At 40.0% G+C, this 23,672-nt stretch overlaps 1 long non-coding RNA gene across 2 annotated transcripts in view; it reads left to right on the top strand.

The window, feature by feature from the left end:
* LOC149212000 (uncharacterized) overlaps positions 1-21,505 on the top strand; it is a 76,868-nt gene extending 55,363 nt beyond the window's left edge. The window contains exons 2-3 of one of the 2 annotated variants that reach the window (XR_016250195.1): positions 20,792-21,027; positions 21,181-21,505. This is a non-coding gene — a long non-coding RNA (uncharacterized LOC149212000). The remainder of the gene's footprint in view (positions 1-20,791; positions 21,028-21,180) is intronic. The other variant, XR_016250194.1, reaches the window with a different exon arrangement.
* Positions 21,506-23,672: the final 2,167 nt, after the last annotated feature.

A 23,672-nucleotide genomic window follows, 5' to 3' on the forward strand; every position in this document is an offset into this window, starting at 1 on the left:
GAAGAAGAAGAGTCAAAGAGTATCGGTCAAGATTTTTTAGGGGCTCGAAGCACCTAAACATTGATGAGCCCCCCAGAAAGTCAAATCAAGAGGCATAAGCCCATCCTTGCCCTCAAATCACAGTTAAAGCTTTAAATGCAGACCAACAGCAAAGAAGCGGAAACCCATACACATTTATTGCAGAAAACACTGCACCAAGCCGCCAAGGACTACATCATTTACTCAGTTTTTGATAAGGCAGCCCTGAGCGCAGCACGAGATATTTTTGGCATTTATTTCTGGATAGGATTAGGTCAAGTAATCATCTTTCTTTCAGACCTGTTTAGGTCAAGTTGTAATAAAAGCAGTTGTAGAGAGTTTTTCCCTATATATACCGCCCTCTACATTGTTACAAGGGTTGGAAAATTGAGAATTTTCACTAGAGACTCGCCTTGTATACCTGGGTTTTTCTATAATCAAAGATTGCTGAAAGCTTGGAGAGAAAACTGTCTATTGTAAATGAATGTTTTTTGAGATATGAAGATGGAATTATTGTGCTGCAGTCTGAAGCAATAAGTGCATCTTACCTCTGTTTATTGTTTACCACTATCTAGATAGTAGAAAGAAAGAATAGCTTAGAATTTGTTTAAGTACACTCTATGCTCAATTTCTGTTGTTTCTTTATGTTTTCCTCTGAATGAATTGGTTATGAATGTGAATTCCCCCGGGCTCATATTTACCCCGATTCACCTGTGCTAGCCAATTATCTAGGGATTCTTTACTGCCCCTAGGTAGAGCTCTGTTACCCCCATCTGTTAAGCTGATTGAGAGATTCTTAACTGCCTCTCATTACTTAGCATTCTTTCCATCACTTAAACCTGAAATACTGTTTCATGCGCAGCTATCTAGCTCCATTTTCCCTCTCTTGTGACTGAAGAAGTGCACCAGCAGTTCTCCTCCTCGACTCCATGCCCAATGGTTTGAAACTCCCAGCCTATGCCTTGCCTCTCTGTCTAAAGACATCAATTTTCCCACCAAAAACAAAACAAAAACCCTCTGAACTCAAAACCTAGCCTAAAATCCTTTTCAACAAAGCTAAATATAAAAGAGAGAGCCCTCTCTGATTGCAGGTTGGCTAGAACCTACAGTCCAAAGTTGGTCTGTGGTTACCTTGGCCGTATCCTTTTGCGGAGCTTAAGGACAACCTGAGTGATAACATAATGGCGACTCCACTGGGGAACTTCCTCAGATAGTTTCATGAAGAAGGTAAGAAAGCTCCGCTGAGACCATAAATAAAACTTTCCAATTCCTGTTTATCTCCTAAAACTATAGATGAAGCCTGAATGTCAGCGAGGAAGCCTTTGAAACTGTTTTTTGCTTTGCATTAACAGGAGTAAATAAATGCTGCTTCAGTCAATCTTCATGCTAGTTTTAAGTTACAAATAAGCTGTCCCAAATTTTAATTAGTCCCTTGTTGATTACAAAAGCATTCCTAGGAAAAATACCCAAAAAACAATACGGAAGCTGGCTTCCAAGAAAAATCCACGATATACAAAGTCAAATCCAGATCCCAACCCTCCAGCTGTTTTTGAAAACCCTAACCTAATCTCGAAAATCCTCAGGAAGCAAGAAGGACCGGAAAATTTTGCTGATTTGAGCCCTGAAACAGCTTACCCTAGCTGTTTTCCGACTCCTGTCAAGGTTTTGTTCCGGTCAACCCCTATTTCCCTTAGTTCATCATCTACATCCAATAGTACTTCTTCCACACCTTCATTCACTGCACATACTAACACTATTGTTGTTTCCAGTGTTCCAGTTACTCCTGTGATCCCCGTTACTCCAGTTGTTCCATTTATCCCTGGTGTTCCACTTATACCTGCCAATATGGCTAATAGATATGCACCCTTGCAATTACCTGCTAATGCTGGGGCTTTACCTCAAGAGTACCAATCTAAAATCACATATTTTGACAACACCGGTCCTTTCACAGCCATTCAGCATACCAAAAAGATGCAAGATTATTTTGAAAACTACGAGATAGATGATGATAGTGTAAGAATGAGAATTTTTGTTCAGAGTTTAACAGGTGATGTAAGAACTTGGTTCAGATCACTTGCTACAAATTCCATAACCACCCCAGATGGGCTTTACCAATCCTTTACCCACAGATGGGAGAAAAAGAAAGACCCCTTGAACATACTAGTTGAATATGATACGATCAAATGAGGTCCTCAAGAGACTGTTTTGGAGTACTGTGCAAGATTCAATAATGTATATAACGCAATACCACAGAACTTAAGGCCTCCACCTGACCTTGCCTTGTACAAATTTCCCGATGGATTCGACCCGGATATGGCATACCAGTTAAAAGAAAGAGCTCCTCAAACCCTTGCGGACATGCAAAATGTTGTTGTTAGCGTAGAAGCCAATTTAATTGCCAAAAGAAACAGAGCTAGAATGGAAAGAAGAACCACCTTTAAGGAAGAACCCTCAGCTTTTGATCAAAAGCTTGATGCTATCATCAGTGGCCTGCAAAGGCTGGGAGAAAGAGTAGAAAATGTCGAGAGAAAAGCATCGTGGGAAGGAAAACAGTCCAATACCATAGGGAACCCAAATTTTAGGAAAACGCAGAACCCAAATGCTGGTAGACCCACCCAAGACCATGATATAAGACCCCCTTTTCAAGATAACTACGTTGAAGGATCTACTTCTGGTGAACCCATAGAGGACACTCACATGAACTTAATGGATCTAAAGGGCGAGGACGAAACTGTCCTGTCCCAAGAAGACCAAAATGAACCCCATTACAATCAGTTTCAGACTAAATCTGGTGAGTCTTTTGATTTTAAACAGGGTTATTATACTGTTGTGTATGAAGTACACAAACAATATAAGCTGAGAACTAGGACCATTGACATTTCCGAACCTAGCAAAACAAAGGATGGCAAATAGCCCAACAAGATCAAGGGCAAGGTTGTCATAACAGAACCAGTTGATATACCTGTACCAAACCCGCTTCAAGTAATGGTAGAAGACATAACAGAAATACAGTCTTCCAAAGATCAGCCTTTGCCACCTCCTTCCTCGAAAGAAAGCTCAAACAGGGTTCCCAAAAACTTTCCTGAAGTTGAAAAACTGCAAGCTAAAACTTCCCATAGCAGTGATAAACAAGAGCGAAACACATACAATTCAAATGAAACAGAAAAAACTGCCATTATCAACACCAAGACTCCATTGGAAAAACCATTTAGTTTAGAGGCAAAAATAGATAAGTTTAAGATATCCATTCCCCTCTCAGAATTGGCCAAACACGATGTATATAGGCAACAAATTCAAAGATCACTTCAAATGCCAGAGGTTAAGGATGATGTAAATGTTTTAGATGACACCCCAGAGCTGTTGCTTGACCCAGAAGTTAATGGAAAATCAACACATGGACCTGTCGCACCCTTTTATGTCAGTTTGCATATACATGACAAAGTTTTGCACAATGCTATGTTTGACTCAGGGGCATCACACAATCTTATGCCCAAAGCAGTTATGGAAAAACTGAATCTTGATGTTACAAGACCTTACAAAGATTTATACTCATTTGACTCAAGTCAAGTGAAATGTCTAGGCCTCATCAAAGACTTGTGTGTCTCCTTAGTCCAATATCCCAACAAGACCATCCTCATGGATGTAGTGGTTGCTGACATTCCACCAAAGGACGGTATGCTCCTGTCAAGATCATTGGGAGCAAAGCTCCAAGAATCCCTTCAATTAGACTTTTCCTATTCCACCATTTCAGTCTTTGGGCAACCAAAGAGACTGTATAGAGAAACACTCATGAAATATGTGGTAAGTAGTGAGAGCAAGCCTGAAAATTTTCCCATTTACTCAATCCACTCTGATATGGATTCCTTTATTTTGTTTAATGATGATACAAATGTTTCAATTGATAATGAGCCCTTCGCTCTAGAGAAACAAGCACACATCAACGAAGAGTCGGTTGCACATACCCACGAAACTGTCACAGCAGTTAATGCAACCAGCCTACCAAAAGAAATTCCCCAAACAGAAATTTTAAATCTGCCCAATCCTAAAACAGCTCAATCTCTTGATACTGACCATAAGCAAGAAATCACTTGGTATTTAGAGTTTGATGGCTCTGTTAACAAGTTAGGAGTAGGGGCTGGTGTCTAGATTCACAATACATATAACAACCATGCAGAAGGTCATGCCTACAGACTGAATTTCAAATGCACAAATAACATGGCAGAGTATGAGGCTCTGCTGCTAGGCCTTAAACTCCTCAAAGCTCTAGGAGCTGCAAAAGTGTCTATTTTAGGAGACTCTGATTTAATCATACAACAAATGAAAGGAAATTTTGTAACCAATGACAACAGAATGAGAGCCTATAGGACCGCTGCTACTAATATACTCCAGGCATTCACTGAATTCAAGCTTGACAAGATTTCCAGAAATCACAACATTCATGCACACAACCTAGCCACCTTTGCTATTACATGCAAACTTCCATTTGACCCAAACTATCCCTTCACAGCTGAAATAAAACAGAGGCCCGTAGCCGCAAATAACATTAGATACTGGCAAGTATTCGAAAACGATGCCCAGATTAACAATTTCCTCACCCTTGAGCATGAGTTTTCGAATATTAACATCGACATGGATGCTATGACAGATCCAGAACACCAAACAACTGAAAATCAGCAAGATGTAACACCTGCAACAGTCAAGCAAATCCTGAAACCAACTATTTTTGACAAAGAAAACATAGAACAGCTGAAACAAATACACTTGGAAGATATAGCCAAAACAGAGGCAAAGATCATTGACTTAAAGGATAATTTTCTTCCTGCTGGCCTAACCCCATTAGAAGACATGTTTGATGCTAATGACGTGCCAAGAAAGCCAAAATTGCAGCCCATAAACACTGATATAGAGGAACACAACATTGGGACAACAGAAAAGCCAAAAATGATTAAACTGTCCAAAAATTTACCACATGATCAAAAGCCCAAGTACATTGACTTATTCAAAGAGTTCCAAGATGTATTTGCTTGGAGCTATGAGGATCTGAAATCCTATGACACCTCGGTGATCCAACACACCATTCCTTTAAAACCAAACCAGAAACCCTTCAAGCAGAAACTTAGAAGAATTAACCCTATGTTTCTTCCCCCGATTGAGAAGGAAGTAAAGAAGATGTGTGAAGCAAGCATCATAGCACCCATTAGATTTTCTGAATGGGTGTCTAATCTTGTTCCTACGAGAAAAAATATAGGTGAAATTAGACTTTGTGTAGATCTCAGAAATTTAAACCAAGTCTCCCTAAAAGACCATTACCCTTTGCCTAAAATGGACCACATCCTACAAAGGGTAGTGGGATCATCTAGAATCTCCTTGCTAGATGGTTTTTCGGGTTTCAACCAAATACTTGTTCACCCAGACGACCAAGACAAAACAGCTTTTACCACACCCTGGGGAACATTTAAGTATGTAAATATGTCATTTGGTCTTAAAAACGCTGGTGCTACCTTTCAACGTGCAATGGATATTGCTTTTGCCAAATAAATACATGACTTCCTAGTTGTCTACCTTGATGACTTAACCCCATTTTCCAAATCCGATGAAGAAGACCTCAAGCATCTCAGGCAAATTTTCATGACATGTAGGAAATATGGCATTTCCTTGAACCCCAAGAAGTCTCTGTTTGGCCTTGAAGAAGGCAAATTACTTGGCCACATCATATCAAAGGATGGGATCAGAATTGATCCCGAAAGAATACAAGCCATCCTCTAAATCCCATTTCCAAGAAACATTAAAGAGCTACAAGCATTCCTTGGGAAAATCAACTTCTTGAGAAGATTTATTCCAAATCTAGCTGAGCTGATAAGATTGTTAAGCAATATATTAAAGAAGGATGCCAAGGTAAAATGGTCTCTTGAAACCAAGCAAGCATTTGAGAGTATCAAATCAGCCTTAACCCAAACCCCTGTCCTAACTAGCCCACAATTTGACAAAGATTTTATCATATTTTCATTTGCATCTGACCACACAATAGCAGCTATCCTGCTACAAAAGGATGAACAAGGAGCTGAAAAACCAATCGCTTTTTTCAGCCGAGCCTTAAGAGACGCTCCTTTGAAGTACCCAATAATGGAAAAGTAGGCCTACGCACTTGTTAAGGCCATCAAGGATTTCAGAGTGTAAATTTTATATTCACATGTGATTGCTTATGTCCCACATGCTGCTGTAAAGGACATATTGACACAAGAGGGATTAGAAGGAAAAAGAGGCAAGTGGATTGTGAACATCCTTGAATATGACATAGAAATAAAACCAACCAAGATGATAAAAGGACAAGGTTTAGCTAAACTAATGTTCGAAACAAACTTCCAAGCCTTAGACATTAACCAGCTGGACAATGAACCGGAGCTGGCGACTCCACAGATCAGTGAAATCCTTTTACAATCCCCATGGTACACTGATATATGCTTTGTATTGTTAAACCTGTGTGCTCCCCTAGGATTGTCCAGAACCAAGAAAATATTTTTGAAAATGAAGGCTTTAAAGTTTTGTGTTATAGAGGGTGCATTATTTTGGAGAAATCATGAAGGTATATTGCTTAATTGTTTAACCATGAATGAAACTAACAATGTCATGAAAGAATTCCATGCAGGTGACTGTGGAGGACATCTATATTGGAAGTCCACTGCTGATAAAATTTTAAGGGCTGGTTTCTATTGGCCCTCTCTTTTTGCAGATGTAAAGAAGTTTGCCATGTCATGTCACAAATGCCAAATTTTTGAGGGCAAGAGAAAGCTGTTACCCCTGCCCCTTGAACCCATCTTAACCGAACAACCTTTTCAACAATGGGGTCTTGACTTCATTGGAGAAATCCATCCCTCTTCCTCAAGCCAGCACAAATGGATCCTAACAGCCACTGACTATTTCACTAAGTGGGTTGAAGCCATTCCCTGTAGATAAGCCAATGACACCATCATTATCCATTTCCTTGAGTGCAATATCCTTTCTAGATTTGGCTTCCCTGAGAAAATCATCACTGACAATGCCACTGCCTTTAAGTCCAAAAAAATGATCAATTTCTGCCACAGATTTCATATTACCTTGGGCCACTCTACAGCCTATTACCCTCAAGGTAATGGCTTTGCCGAATCATCTAACAAAAGCCTCATCAACATCATAAAGAAAGTGCTGGAAGAAAACAAGAAGAACTGGCACAAAAAACTGGTAAATGCCCTATGGGCAGACAGACTTTCAAGCAAAAGATCAATTGGGATGAGCCCTTATGAGTTAGTATATGGCATGGAGGCTAGATTTCCTTCATCCCTGGGCATTCCTACTATCAAACTGTTACAAGAGATTCAGGCTGAACCAAATGACATTCAGAGAAGAATCAATCAGACCATTCATCTTCATCAAATCAGAGAACAGGTTTATGACAGAACACAAATTTTGTAGGAAAAGCTTAAAAAGATGTTTGATAAGAGAGCTAAGGCTGAGGATTTCAATGTTGGTGACAAAGTTCTAAGATGGGAATCAAGAAGGGAAGACAAGGGCAAACATGCCAAGTTTGATTTTCTATGGAGAGGTCCATTGGTTATTTCTGCTGTTAGGGAAATACCACTTATTTTCTCAGATTTGTTCTGCTGAAGAAGGCCCTGTCAATGGTCGTATGCTGAAACATTACCATGATCCATTTTAAGGGATACAATGCAGTTTTGTATATATCTTTGTACAGTCTTATTTGTATATATTATCACTTTGTTTTTATTTTGTATGAACTGACCGATTGTTTAAGAAGCAACAGTAAATTTGGGAAGGCACAGCCAAAACAAGTGTTCTAGTTTTAAAGCCTCTGTCTCTGCACCAATTCCAGCAAAACAACAAAAGGAAGACTGTCACATTACAAGCAATTCACGGTAGAAAAGAACTATTTGCAGTCATTGTGCATAATTATCAAGCACGCAGAAAAAAGCAGGCAATGTTGTACAGTTCACAGTAATTCAGTTGAGGAGGAGGTTGTTCATAGTTCAAAGTTTATATTTTTAGTAGCCAGAACAAATGTTTCCAGTCTACAACAACAAACAGAAGATCAAGGCAGTCTGACCTGCTGTTCTTGGCTTTTCACAAGGAAAAGCCATCCCCAAGTGGAGCCACTGTTAGCTTCCTGTTGCAACAGGGTTTCATCTTTCGTAATTGACATTTTTACATGCCAAATATGTCATACTTTGCAAGCTGCAGTGTTCCATATTTCCAGAAGAAGCCAAAGAAGAAAGCTATGAAGTGTGCTAGTCCAAATGCCACTGTTGATTCCATTTTTGATGAGTTGTTCCAATTTTGAAGAGTTTTCATTTAAGGAAGGTCCAAACAGTCTAATCTTGACCTTCCTAGGTTTCAATTTCCTGTTTTAGAATATAGAGAAATGTGTCTGTCCAAACAGTTTAATCTTGGCAGATTTGTAGATAGGTAGAGAATCAAAGGGACCCAACTATTTAATCTGGGCCCTAGCAGAAATAAGTGTAGAGATAGATAGTAAACATTAAAAAGAAAAATTGTAAATCTGGGTCTGCAAGTCTAAGTGCACCCAAACCAAAAAAAAAAAAAAAAAAGAAGAAAAAATGTTAGGTGAGTAGGCTGGGTAGGTAGCTGAGAGGTTGCAGAAAGATGACTTATGATCAATTTTGTGTTACTAAGTGTATATTTTTCCGGATCACAGTGCAGGCAGTTTTCATTCAAAGGACCTCAAAGGTGGACATCACTAACTCCCCCTTCTTCTAATTCCTTAAGTCTCTTACTAATTTCCCCAAAGATGTCAAGATCTGCTTGATTCCTCTTAGTTCCATCATCCTCCGCATCAGATTGCCTTGGTGAAGATCTGCTTCACTCAAGGATTTTATTTCTTTTCAAATTCTTTTCCCCAAAATTAGCCCAAGGTCCCTGACCTTGGCGCCTGCTTATCATCTCCATATTAACTACTAACTCTAGTATATAACTCCCTATCGGTTTTCCCCCTTCCCCTACTAAAACTTTGTATATAAAAATCCCCCTATGCAAAATATCCCCTCCCTGGCAATATAACCATATTTTTACAAGTCCGGGAAAAAATGGTCCACTTGGGGCTGTTTTTAGCCCATCCGAGTCATAACAGGGGTTAGATGACACCTGGTCATGCTAACAGCCTCTTCCCTAGCCCTAAAACCCTAAAAAATCCCTCTATTCCACCCCTAACCCAAAGTTTGTACATAAAATATTAATCGCGCTCATTTTAAACCCATGTTTCACCCCTTACCCTAAGTCCCGAACGCAAATACATTAACCCGCCCATATAACTTCAAATCCCGCCTTTCCCTAAGTCTAAACCCACCCGCGCGCTTTATTAAATTCGGAATATCCCGCGCATATTCCCCGCCCTTATACCCCCACCGCCTCACCATTGCCGCCAGCCGTTGGATCGTCCACCCCGTAGATCTACGGCTGACGGGCCCTCCCATCCCCGAACCACCCGAAGTTTAGCGTCCGGGAGATGGGCGGTATTACCGCCGTACTCCCGCCACGCGTCAAGCTGTCGGATGTGGCCGAGCCCCTCCCTCGAAAACCACCCAGGCACTGAGGCGATGCGCTCAAAACCGCTTACCGCCATTTCCCTTGTGACGTCACCCGCCTGCGTGACCTCCCTGCCCAGTCAACCTAACACGTCATCCACCTGCGTGGCCTCCTGCCACTGTACCGCCGAGTCACCTGCCACGTGTCCTGCCACATCATCAGAGCCGCCGTACCTGCCATGTCACCGTCCGTACGTGATGATGTCATCATGATGACGTCATCATGCTGATGTCACCCGCAGTACGAGGTCCCATCGCTGACGTCATGCGGACGTCATCATCACATTTTTGGCGCGAAGGAGCAAAAATCGCACTTCGAAGCCCCGGAATCAGTTTCTGAGGCAGTTTTTGATGAGCGATTTGCACATCGCTAGATGTTTTAGGCCGAAATGGGGAACCTTTAGGGAATCTTTTTATTTTGCAGCCCCTAGGAAGCCCGAAAGGCGCCGAATGACCCATTTTTCTTCGCAAAGCTTGCCGGAAGAAGCAAAATACAGTTCTAGAGGAAGCAGAGGCTGAACAACGGCCATTAATTTGTGATTAGATCCACAGCAAAGGAAAACAATGGCCCAGTGTATTGTCAAAGAGTATCAGAGGAAGAAGAAGAAACAAAGAGTATCAGTCAAGATTTTTTAGGGGCTCGAAGCACCTGAACATTGATGAGCCCCCCAGAAAGTCAAATCAAGAGGCGTAAGCCCATCCTTGCCCTCAAATCATAGTTAAAGCTTTAAATGCAGACCGACAACAAAGAAGCGGAAACCCATACACATTTATTGCAGAAAACACTGCACCAAGCCGCCAAGGACTACATCATTTACTCAGTTTTTGATAAGGCAGCCCTGAGTGCAGCCTGAGATATTTTTTGCATTTATTTCTGGATAGGATTAGGTCAAGTAATCATCTTTCTTTCAGACCTGTTTAGGTCAAGTTGTAATAAAAGCAGTTGTAGAGAGTTTTTCCCTATATATACCGCCCTCTACATTGTTACAAGGGTTGGAAAATTGAGAATTTTCACTAGAGACTCGCCTTGTATACCTGGGTTTTTCTATAATCAAAGATTGCTGAAATCTTGGAGAGCAAACTGTCTGTTGTAAATGAATGTTTTTGGAGATATGAAGATGGAATTCTTATGCTGCAGTCTGAAGCAATAAGTGCATCTTACCTCTGTTTATTGTTTACCACTATCTAGATAATAGAAAGAAAGAATAACTTAGGATTTGTTTAAGTACACTCTATGCTCAATTTCTGCTGTTTCTTTATGTTTTCCTCTAAATGAATTGGTTATGAATGTGAATTCCCCCGGGCTCATATTTACCCCGATTCACCTGTGCTAGCCAATTATCTAGGGATTCTTTACTGCCCCTAGGTAGAGCTCTGTTACCCCCAATCTGTTAAGTTGATTGAGAGATTCTTAACTGCCTCTCATTACTTAGCATTCTTTCCATCACATAAACCTGAAATACTGTTTCATGCGCAGTTATCTAGCTCCATTTTCCCTCTCTTGTGATTGAAGAACTGCACCAACAGTTTTCCTCCTCGACTCCACGCCCAATGGTTTGAAACTCCCAGTCTATGCCTTGCCTCTCTGTCTAAATACATCAATTTTCCCACCAAAAACAAAACAAAAACCCTCTGAACTCAAAACCTAGCCTAAAATCCTTTTCAACAAAGCTAAATATAAAAGAGAGAGCCCTCTCTGATTGCAGGTTGGCTAGAACCTGCAGTCCAAAGTTGGTCTGTGGTTACCTCGGCCGTATCCTTTTCCGAAGCTTAAGGACAACCTGAGTGATAACAGTAGCGAGGAGGAGAGAGGAAACCGCTTTATCGAGCGGTTAATCCTCGTGCTATTTGTCTACCTGAAATTGATGTGGACCATCGGATCCACTAAGTGCAGATCGACGGTGGAAGATTGATGCGCCAATTTGAATATTTAGAGTTAATGTTGACCGTTGGATCCGAGAAAGTAATGGACGGCAAAGATCAGTGAATGGAGAGCACAGAGGGACGCCAATGGACCGGATGTGGGGACCCGATGATTTATGAACGCGGGTTCATTCTTTTTGAAGTTTGGCCATGCTTTCGACTGTGTGCTTTCCCATGTATTCCTGTGTATTTCCAATAAAGTGTTGTGGTCCCGATTTATAAAGAAAAATCGACTAAGTCGTATGGTCCTGGTTTTTAAAGGCTAAGGCCACGAATAATTCTTCTGATAAGTTTGTGGGCCAAAACCCACAGGTCTCAGGGTTGAATATTGATATGAAAGGGGTTTTGGCCTTACCCCAAAATCATTTTTCATCATTTGGAGACAGTTTTTGGAGACAGTGGGTTCTGGATGAGGGAAGGACAGTGGAGGAAACCACTGTGCATTTTTGAATGGTAAGGGAGGTTGGGATTTCTGCGCATTGCACGGTTCGAACAAGCAACGCAAAATCTTGAGGGTTACATATGTGAAGGATGTAGTTCAGCAAAGTTGGATGAGGCTAGGTTGCTAAGGAAAATATGAAATTTAGCTGAGTGTGGGATCAGTGGAACTTATGTGAATAGTGATAAAACTTCACTACGATCACACACTTGAAAACTTATCGATACAACATAGACCATCCAGAACATATAACACATACTTCAGTTAATGCAACAACCTTTGTGGCAGCTTACGACAAGTGCGGTTTCGATTATAGACTTTGGGAGGATAAAGGCGACACTTGTGTAAGAGTGTGTGAAATGAGTGTTAAAGATGTATCATTCTCATAAATATTTCCCCTTGAAGCAAAACAAACCTCCCTTTGCATGACAAGCGATTACCCCCATGCCCAAAGATGACACATTCTATGTAAAGATAAAAGCATAAACGACTCTTAAGATCGAAAAGGGGAGATTGAGATCATCAACTTACCAATAAGTGACTAAGGAACGATTGATCACAATATCCATAGTAGGCTCTGAAATTTAAGTGCAGGCCAAAATTTTGGAGGGTGTTGCAGCCTCTTCAACAGAGCCTTCACCTTCTTGCTAGCTTCGTTTTCAACTTGTGTCTTGAATTCTACGAACTCAGAGAACGTCTCATCTTTATTCCACGTGAAGAAGATCCATAAACATCATAGTGGATCCTTTCTAGGATTGCATGTGCTTTGTTGTCCTGATCATGGAATGTGGATTTTATGTACTTTTGTAATGTACATCCTTTGCATATATCCTATTGCTTAAGTTCTCCTTTAGAGAGGCGAGTGGTTATTTGTTTTATAATATTCGAGGTACCATGATACAAATGACCAAGTATTTTGTGCCAAAGTTCATCGACATCGCGACCTTCACTTTCTCCGCCTTAGTGCTTAATGTAGCACATTCTTCCACATCTAGCTTATACAGGTTCTTCACATGAACCCCGATCTACTTCACCTGGCCCGTGGCTATGTGTCTCAGGAATGATTTTCCTTTGTTCAATATCACTTCACAACCATGGTAAACCAACCACTCAGTGAATGCTAGTAGATAGACCCCTAATCCTTTACCTTTACCTTTTTTTACTATCGCCTCATATTGAAATTTTGAAGACAAAATATTTCTTTTCTCTTAAAAAATTGTCTTAAAGTCCCCCTCCGTGTAGTAGTGCCAAATGCAACAATAGACAAGTTGTCTCTAATCGTATCAGCATATATGAAAGGGACAGAAGAGGAATTGATATCCGAGAAATCTTGTCAGTAAAACTTGTCGCGTTCTTCTTAGTCAACTACCCCCACAAAACAAAGAGCAAAAAAAATCGTTGTCTTTATATAAGATAACATGAATGGTAAGTAAAATAACAACCTCGGTATAGGTGCAAGACAATAGCTGTCTACAAGCTGGCCGACTTAGGGTGCACCGTCACAATCAATTTTTCAGTTGTAATTAGATAATATCATCTTAAATTGATATGTTTGTGTCTTAATTGTTAATTGTATTAAACATAGGTTTTTTTTTTCTAAGTAGTACAGATCTATTAATATAATACAAAAAAAGTTACAAAGAAACCTGATCTCAGGGATGTTAAGCATCATTCATCATCACAGAATGCAACTGTTGGTATTGGACTGCCCCAACAGAGGGGAAACCAGTCCAAGAAGTTTTGAAGACTGCCCCTGTTATGGGGGAAACCAGCCATTGAACCAGAATAACTATTTCAAAGTAGACCTTGGTTTTCCAAAATGAACAAAGAGGAATGCAATCCTGAACCAAAAAGATAGGGACATAACCAAGTAACAGTATGCCATTTCCACCTAGCAGAGAGTCAACCAGAGAATTCAAGACACTTGGCGTGAAGACAGAACACATCCAGACCACAAAACCACGAATCATAGAAACATATCCGCTTGGAAGTCAGACACCTTTGCGAGAGACCAAAAACCACAAAAAGTGAGACGAATCCACCTGGGAGCTGGAGACCTTTGCATGAGGCCACATGTTAGGCTGGTGGTTCCTCCAGAGCTGGCTCTTCCTCAATCTGGTAGGCAAACTGATACCAATCGTCATCCTCTTCAGACGCGCCGCGACCTTGAACAGTTGGATAATCTACAGTGCCTTCAACATCCATCTGTCGCTTACCAGCATCCCCAGCTTTATCTTTGTCATGCAAAGCCTTACTGCTTTCACCTTGCTGCTTGTTGCTGATCCCATGACTACCTGTCTCTTCCCTATTCTGCTTGTTCCCACGACTGGACAGAGTAGCTTGCGTCGCAGACTCTTCCTTGAAAGAAATTGTGATGGTAGCAGTGATTGTAGGCCTGTTTAGTGAACTGCAGAAATGAAATTGTGTGCTGTGAGGGCCAAAAAGAGGAGGGAGTGGGAGATCCACAGTGTGGACAACATTGTCCCTCAAACCTCTCCCACTTTTGGTATTCGGGTAGCTATGAGTGGGGTTAATGAGCGAGTTGGGCAATTCAGTAGTTGAGTCCAGGGAGTCAGAGGTGGAACTGGTAGAAGCTCGCGAGCGGTTAAAACCTCCATGCGAACCTCCACGCCTACTACGCATGCGGTGCCTGAGGCGAGCCATGGCTAAATTGACAGCGGAAGAATTGGAATGAAGGCGATGATGAGTGGGAGCAAGGGTGGGCGAACCACAATCAAGAAGACAATGATAGGAATGCGAAAAATGAAAACCATTACCAAAATTCTGACAAGGGAGAATTAGGCAGCGACTGCCTGTAGCAGTTCTGAAACATGGTTCAGTTGCTTGCGGAGGACAAATGCCATGGAGAAGGGGAGGAGTAACAAAATGGTTTGCAGGGGCCATGGTGTTGAAGGAGGTGAGCTCGTCACAGCTTTCGGAGTCAATAAATGTCACCTGCAAGGTGTTTTTAATCCATCTGCGGTGAGCTCTCAAGACGAAGCACTTAGCCAGATGGCTTCCCAACCCGTCGGCGATCTGTCTTGTCATTTAAATTCCGTTGTTGACACCCGCATCCGGGTGCATTTCCTCTGCATTTTCCCTTTCCTTTTTCACTAGATCATTGAAATCCTGCAATTGATGAGTATTGGCTATAGTGCTAAGAGCTCCTACATGAAGAGTCTTACCACTTTCAATGCCAATGTTTGCTAGGAGGTCTGCTACTTTGTTACCATTCCAACGAGTGTGCCTGATGGTAACTACTCTATGAATGAGTAGCCACTGTTCAATCTGTTCCAACCTTTACGCCAATCTCCAACTGCTACCCACTTTATGTGCTGGAGTTCCCTGTAAGATCTGGTTGATCATGTTAATTAAGATCTGAGAGTCCCCTTCAATTATGAGTGGGAAGAATCTATTGTTTTGAGCCAGGAGAAGTCCTTGCCAAATACCTTCTAATTCAGCTGAGTTGTTTGTATCCCAACCTATTGACCCCATGAATGTTTGGAGAACATTTCCCTTGTGATTTCTAAATATTCCCCCAAATCCTACTTTACCTGGATTTCCCTTTGATGCTCCATCAAAGTTGAGCAGTACCATGTGTGGTGGGCGTGGAGTCCATTTGTCAGGTGTATCTCCAGAGGGAGGAATTTTCCTTAAGTTTACCTGCTCATGGTTCCACTGAAGGTTCCAGTTTAGCCATATATTTTGTTCCTGTGGTGTGGATGGGAAATCATCATCAAGCCACGCTTGGAGCATCAAGGTTCCTCGTATGTTTTGACATATATTGATCCATAGAACTTCTATGGGAGAGGAATGGTCTTTGAAGATGTGACTATTTCTCTCTTTCCAGATTGTCCACATGAGGAAACCTGGTATTAGCTTCCATAAGGTGTTTAAGATTTTTCTTTTATAAGGGTGAGGTGCCTAAGAGTGAATAGCGCTGGTTAAATCCTCCTTATTTCGTCCATCTCTTTGACATCTGAAGCTAACCTTCTCCCAAAGTCGGGTTGCTAACAGACATGAGTTTAGGAGATGTTCCTTAGTTTCTTCTGCCTGTTTACAATTTGGGCAGATGGAAGGTCTGTGAAAACTCCGTTTCCTTAGATTATCCCAAGTAAGGATTCTATTTTGGTACAACAACTAGAGAAAGGTGGAGATTTTTGGCCAAATTGGTGGTTCCCAAACTTTGTGCCAGAGGCTATCCTTGACAGTATGGTCCCTTAGTATTATATGATATGCTTCCCAGGAAGTGAAGGTACCTCTCATTTCATAACCCCATCTGATGATGTCTTTCTTATTTGATTGGCGAATTTTCCTGTTTGAGAGTTCCGTATCTAGGCTATCTTTGATGGATTGCATGGCTTGCCCAAGAATGAGGTTCGAGCATAACCATTGCCTATAACCTTGGTTGTGAACTTCCTCCCAAAGTTGATTTACTTTGATCGTCGGTTGCTCTAACCAATCCTGAAGCTGGTGGGGCGTGAGTAGGTCCTTCAATTTGGTCTTTGCTGCCAGGAGTCCTCCCAAAACCTCACATTATCTCCATTCCTGATTTCCCAAAAACTGTGTTGCTGGATTAGATCTTTATGTTGTTTAGCAGCATTCCAAATTAGAGAGCTTGTGCCAACTTCTTTGAGCCAAATTAAATCATCCACTGGTCTATTATGAGCATACTTAGCTGTCCAGAGGATTTCCTAAGGAGTATATGGGTTCGAGAGCCATCTCCACCAGATGTGCGCTCCCATGACCTCGTTGTTGTGCTGAGGATCCTGTAATCCAGTGCCTCCAGAGGATTTTAGGTGACAAACTATTTCCCACTTTACCAGAGCCCATTTTCTTTTTTGTTTCGTATTCCCCCATAAAAAATCCCGTTGAAGATTTTTGATTGCTTTAAGAACCCATTTGGGTGCTGCCAGGACCATGAAGAGGTAGAGCGGCATAGATTGTAGCACTGCCTTGATTAGAACTAGGCGACTCACCATATTGAGAGCTCTGAAGGTCCATGAAGAGATATGGGCTTCCAATTTTTCTAGGAGAATTTTCTAGGATGAGTGCTTTAAGGCAGAGGCTGTCATTGGAGCTCCCAGGTATTTGGAGGGCAGAGATGCAATCGAGAAGCCCAAAATTCTGGCTATGGAGGCTTGAGTGATGGGAGGTGTGTGAAAGAAGAAGACTTGAGATTTTGATTTGTTAATGCAAGCGCCAGAGGCATCCGAAAAGTCAGATAAAATTGATTTCAGCTTACGGGCTTCCTGGACCGAAGGATGACCAAATAACATATTGTCATCCACAAATTGCTGGTGGGTGAAAGCAAGGGTATTCTGGAAAGAAAGGCCACGTAATTGCTGGTTTTGAAGGGCATCTTTGATGTAACGTCCAAGACCTTCCACCATAATAACAAATAGAAAGGGTGAGAGAGGGTCCCCTTGTCAGATACCTCTGGACAGGTGGAAGGGGGTGGAGGGGGTCCCGTTGACAAGAATTGAGAAAAAGGTAGAAGTGATGAGACTCATAATCCATCTTACCCAAGGGGGGGTAAAGCCAAAGGCTAGTAGTATTTTTTGAATATATTTCCAGCTTAAAGTATCGAAAGCTTTTGAGAGGTCAATTTTAGGAGCATACCTACCTTTTTGGTTTGCTTTAGGGAGTGAATGATTTCATGAGTGAGAATTATGCCATCGGTGATCTGCCTTCCTTCCACGTAACTTGATTGCTTCGGTGATATAAGAAGAGGAAGCAGGGGCTTGAGGCATGTGGCAATCACTTTGGAGACAATTTTATACAATACATTGCATAGTGCAATAGGTCGGAATTTGTCCAGAGTCTGGCTATTCTCCTCCTTAGGGATGAGGGCGATGAAGGTGGCATTCAAGGATGGAAGCATCCATCTGTTAACTCTGGACTCCTTGACTACTTTCCAGACTTCCTCCTTGATTAGATCCCAGAAGTTGTGAAAGAAGTCCGAAGTGAAGCCGTCTAGTCCGGGTGCTTTCCCAACTTTGAGCTGTCGCATAGTTGTCTCCACTTCCCGTAAAGAAATAGGCCTGAGGAGTATTTGATTTTGTTCCTCAGTTACGATCTTAGGAATAATCTTGATGATATTCTCTATAGCTGGCAGCCGATCAGTCTCCGTTTCCTGATGCACCCTCCGAAAGTGGGTGAGGAGTTCCTGTCCTATATCTTCATGCTTCTCTAGATGTTCCCGTGTCGATTTTGGAGGAGAGTAATACTTTTGTGCATTCTCCGTTGGATAGTGGTATGGTGGAAGAACTTTGTATTGCGTTCGCCCTCTTTAAGCCATCGGATCCTTGATTTTTGTCTCCAAAGAATCTCTGCTTGTCTTGCTCTTTCTGAGATCTGCATTTGTAGTTGACATTCCTGTTCTGCTATGGTTTCGGATCTGCCTTCAGCTATGATTCTCTGCTGTAATTTTTGCATTTCTTGTTCAAGAGTGTTTTGCGCCTGAAAGATATTGCCGAAGGTAAAGCCACTACACTATTTTATTTTTTCCTTGATATGTTTTAGCTTTTGTTGGAGCTTGTACATTTTTGCACCTTCTGGTGGTGTGAAATTTCTCCATGTCTCTGTTATCAGGTTATGAAAATCGGGGTGATTCAGCCAAAAGGCTTCAAAGTGAAAGGGCCTACGAACATTGTTTCCTGGTCTTTGCCAGTGAAGCCTAATAGGCCAATGGTCTGAGCCAGAGAGTGGCAATATAGAGGCCAAGAGATCCCCGCCAAGATGTATTGCGTTATCAGAGATCAGGAATCTGTCTAACCGAGATGCAATTTGGTGGGCATCTGCACGCTTGTTGTTCCAAGTATAAATGCCATTATTGAATTCCATATCTATAAGCCTGTTGTTATGAATGTAGTTTTTGAAGTGCATGCTTTCACAGTCCAGCTTGATTCGTCCTCCTCTTTTTTCCTCCAATCTTGTAGTCATGTTGAAGTCCCCTCCTGTGATCCAAAGTGGGTGGGATCTTTCTGAGTTGATCTGAGTTAGGGTGTTCAATGTGTCTACTTTGTTTGTTGCCTCCCGGGGCAAGTAGACATTAGTTAAGTGTCCATGAACATTTGTCCCTGTTAAATGAAACTTGGCCTAAATAAAGTGCTTACTGGCATGTATGTTGGTAAGTGTTATAGCTCTATCATCCCAAACGATGGCTAGCCCTCCTGAGGCTCCCATGGCTTCCATCGCCACTTCTTTGCTTCCTGGCCATGCTTTGGCAAGGATCTGATCCAACATTGTGGAATTACACTTGGTCTCCTGCAAGAAGAGAATTTGAGGCTTTTCCTATTGTAGCATGTTCCTTATTAATCGCTCCTTCCCCGAGCTGTTGAGCCCTCTGATGTTCCATGAGATGAGCTTCACGATTCACGATTCGGAAGGGGATTGTCTATAATTCTTATTCTTAGAGTTTGATCATACCTAACTTACATTGAGATATATCACCACCTTCCTGGAGAAAAATGCATATGCCATATCTAAATGTTGGTATTTTTGTATTCAAATGCTCCACCTTATTGTGATATTAGAGATATTATTTTATTTCTTCAAAGATTCACTTAGCTCTCTCGAGACACCCATAACTTATGAATAACAAGTATACTTAACTACCTTCTTAGAGATTAACATACACCAAGTTGCTTGCCTCTTACATCCAATCCTCCAACACTACTAGGAAGAGGCCCCATGGCTAACTTCAAAGGTTACATAAACAAAATTTCAAAAGCTTAAATTACTCCCTTAACATCATGATCATTACACTTTTCTTTATGGCCTTAGATGTTAGAAATGCATCTCTTAAGCAACAGGAATACCTCTTTCTTTTCAAGCTTCATTATCATTACAAATATGTTACCTACTAATATACGCCTAATGATTTTTTCTTCATATTTCTTCTTTTAAATCATTTTTTTCTTTATTTCTAGTGTATTTTAATATTCAGATTCTCATCTCCATATATTCATTCTTAATAGTTTTTTTAATATTCACATTCTCATATCTATATATTCATTCTTAATACTTTTTCAAACCAACAGTACTTCTTATAAATATTAAATATAAAAGTGGTCATTGTATTAAATATAAAGTTTTGTCTTAAAATATTTTTGTCTCAAAATGCTTTCGGTTTAAATATAAAGTTTTGTCTTAAAATAATTTTGTCTTAAATTGTTTTTGTCTTAAAATAATTTTGTCTTAAACTATTTTTGTCTTAAATATAAAGTTTTGTCTTTAAATTTTTGTCTCAAACTACTTTTGTCTTAAATATAAGTTTTGTCTCAAAATATTTTAGTTTTAAATATAAAGTTTTGTCTTAAAATTTATTTGTCTCAAACTACTTTTGTTTTAAAATATTTTTGTCTTAAACTATTTTTGTTTTAAATATAAGGTTTTGTTTTACAATATTTTTGTTTCAACCTATTTTTGTCTTAAAGTTTATATTTAAGACAAATCAATTGATATTAATTTTTAATATTAAATAACTGAAATAAAAAAATTATTTTTTGAGACAAAAGATTTCTTTGGAGACATAAAAATGTCTCAAAAGTACCCTTGGTGTAGTAGTGATGTTTTATGTGATCAATAGAAAAGTCACAGCTCGTGTTTTATGTGTGAATTTCTATTTTGTTTTCCTTATCCCTTCCAACAAATTGATATCAGAAATAGGTTATAAAGAGAGGTTACAAAAAGATATGGAAAACAGATTTACAACACTGTGAGATATGGAGAACAGAGTTACAATAATGTGTGAGAGGAGAGAAATTGATATTTTCTGGTTAACACTGATTACCTTATTTCGTTTTGTATGCAGGCGGATTCCATCTGTGATTGGAAGCGTTAGAGGACTAACGGGACAGTTAATTAACGTCGAAGGAGTAAAAGAGCCCGCAGCCGCAACTTGAAGAGCGAGGTTTCACGAGTTAAAAAGAAAAATGACTGAGTGCAGTTGCAGTCTGCAGAGTCAGTGTATTCTTTCGGTTAACGGAGCCATGACTGGCTTCTAGTCTACAGAGTCACCATATTTGTTGCGCAGGTTCAGCGACAGCTGTGCTATTGTGAAGAGCCGTAGCTTGTGTTTTATGTATGGATTTCTGTTTTGTTTTCTTCGATCTTTCCAACAAATTGATATCGAAACGAGGTTACAAAGAAAATTCATATTTTCTGGTTAATAGTGATTACCTTATGCCGTTTTGCATGTAGTGGGATTCCATCTATGATTGGAAGCATTAGAGGACTAACGCGGCAGTTAATTAACGTCGAAGGGGTAAGAGAGCCCGCAGCCACAGGTTGCGGAGCCGTAATGTGTGAGTGATTTTTTTTAACAGAGCAGAGAGCCGCGTTACAAGTCTTGGATTTACCCTGTTTTACATGCACACCGGTCAAAGTTATCGTTACCCTGAAGGGAGTTAGCACGTAGGCCTCAATCAAAAAGTGAGAGTTCACTCATGAGATTTTGTTAAAAAATTCAAAGGTTTTAAAAGGGTCTCCGTAAAGCTTTTTATGTAGTGTGATATATAATGTGATTTTCTATGTAGTGTGATATATAATGTGATTTATTATTAAAGAGAAGTGGTTTTTTTAACATTATATGAGTGTGAGTGATATATAAAAGAGATTTCTTTTATATAAAAATTAAAAAATAAAGGCTCTTTGAAAAATAGGGATTTACTATATAAAGGAGGTTTTTCTTAATATAAAAGGTTTATTATAAGGAAAAGGCTTTTGATTAAAAATAAGTTTTTGGGCTTTTGCAGAATTCTCTGTAAAATTTTGGTGTTTTGTCCAGTATGATATTTTTTTTTGTTGAAGATTGTCATTTACACGGGTGTATATCAAATTTTTATTTATTTATTTATTTATTTTTTTCTTTTCAGGAGTGAAATGGAAGACAATGTCATGTAATCATTTAAGTAGCACTAAGAAAATGAATGACAGTGGTCATGGGTCGCAAAGCACGACTGAAAAAGACTAAGAAAAGGAATTGAAAAGAGGAGGCAGATTTTGTTGCCATGGGAAAAGGAATGACAGTGGTCATGGGTCGCAAAGCACGATTGAAAAAGACTAAGAAAAGGAATTGAAAAGAGGAGGTAGATTTTGTTGCCATGGTTAGAGAGGTTCAGGGCGTAGCCGAGGAACTGTGAAGTCTGGCAGAAGACAAAGAAGAAATCGAGGGTGATTGTTGTAGCTTTGATTTTCTACCACCTCAAATGTTTACACATGAAAATTTTGATCATTGGGTTATCAAGATGTTAACTTTTCTTCGAGCTAGAGATTTAATTGAGTACGAATCGAATGACCGATATGATGCAGTATGTGATGTTTTAGCATTGAATTTTTTAAAACAAACATCGGATGAGAAGTGTTTGTGCAGGGTAGCAAAAGCTACAACTTCCAAGGAAGCATGGAAGTTCTTGGAAGCAGAGTTTGGTGTAAGGGGGAGTGACATGCAATATCATGTTATGTCACAAGCAAAGAAGTCAGCCGCAGTTCTGAGAGTAGATGAACAAGACTTTGAGAGGAAAATAGAGCATGGAGAATCCCACTCAAAAGTGGATAATGTTTGTCAAAACCAGAAAATTGAAACCCATTATGTAAGCATGCATATGGATGAACAAGATGCAGCAAAGATTGCAGAGATAGAAGGTGAAACCTCTGTGTGTGAAATAGAGCAAGAGCAAATAAATGCTCTAAGGACTCCACTATAATGTGGATGATACAGATGATGGTGAAAGCCACTTGATGAGACACATGTGGATCACAACTACAAAGTTATATGTGAATTGGTGAATCCAACCGCAACTGATGGATTTGGTGAAGTTGAAATTGTTAATGAGCACATGCATGCTCAGATATCCCACCATAGTGTGGATGAACATTATGTTGATGATATATATGGTTTCTTTTTTGAAACAAAAATTGATTGTGGCAATATGGTAAGTGCAATGTTTGATGAAACATTGAAAGTTGAAGTTGTCACTATAGCAGCAAGCAGTGGATGGAATTGCTCATGAAGTAGTATGTCATCTAGCAGCAGTTGATGATCGAGAATCGGATAAACTGATTGAAGAGTTTTTGATGAGAATATCTACTAACAACATAACAGTGGAAGACAACCTCCATGTAGTTGAAAAGAAGGCAGATGTAGAGCAAGAAGTTCTCACTTAGGAGAGTCATAATAAAGATGGTTTTAACATTGTTTTTGAATATGTAGGTGTTCAGAATAGCATGGGCGAAAAAGTTGAAAAGAAGGTTGTTAATAAATTTGATGTAGATTACAGGAAAAAAATAGCAGTCCTTGATGATGGAAGTGAAAATAATGATATGGATGTTTCTGAAGATAAAGATGTATGCATTGAAACCAATTTTCATCAATGGAGTCAAGAAGAGATAAGATTTTGCTATTTAGAAATATGGCAGAAACAAAGTCAAGAATATGAGACACAAGAAGCAAAGCAAAAAAGACAGTTTGAAAATGAAATGTTTTGGCAACAGTCCATGGTTGAGCAAATGTTTGAAGAGAAAGATGTAGTAGACAAGATCAAATTGTGTTTCAACACAAATTCAATAAAAGTCAAAGAAAAATTGCATCAGCAACAAGTAAATAAAGGGTATAACAAGAAATTTCAAGAGAGAATGAAGCAATTTCGAGGATATAAAACTTGAAAGAAGAGAAATTTAAAATGCAAAATTGT

The sequence above is a fragment of the Pinus tabuliformis genome, chromosome 1_1 (genome assembly GCF_031772625.1).
Source record: "Pinus tabuliformis cultivar Carrire ecotype Pingquan chromosome 1_1, CPIR1, whole genome shotgun sequence".
NCBI classification, from domain to species: Eukaryota; Viridiplantae; Streptophyta; class Pinopsida; order Pinales; family Pinaceae; genus Pinus; species Pinus tabuliformis.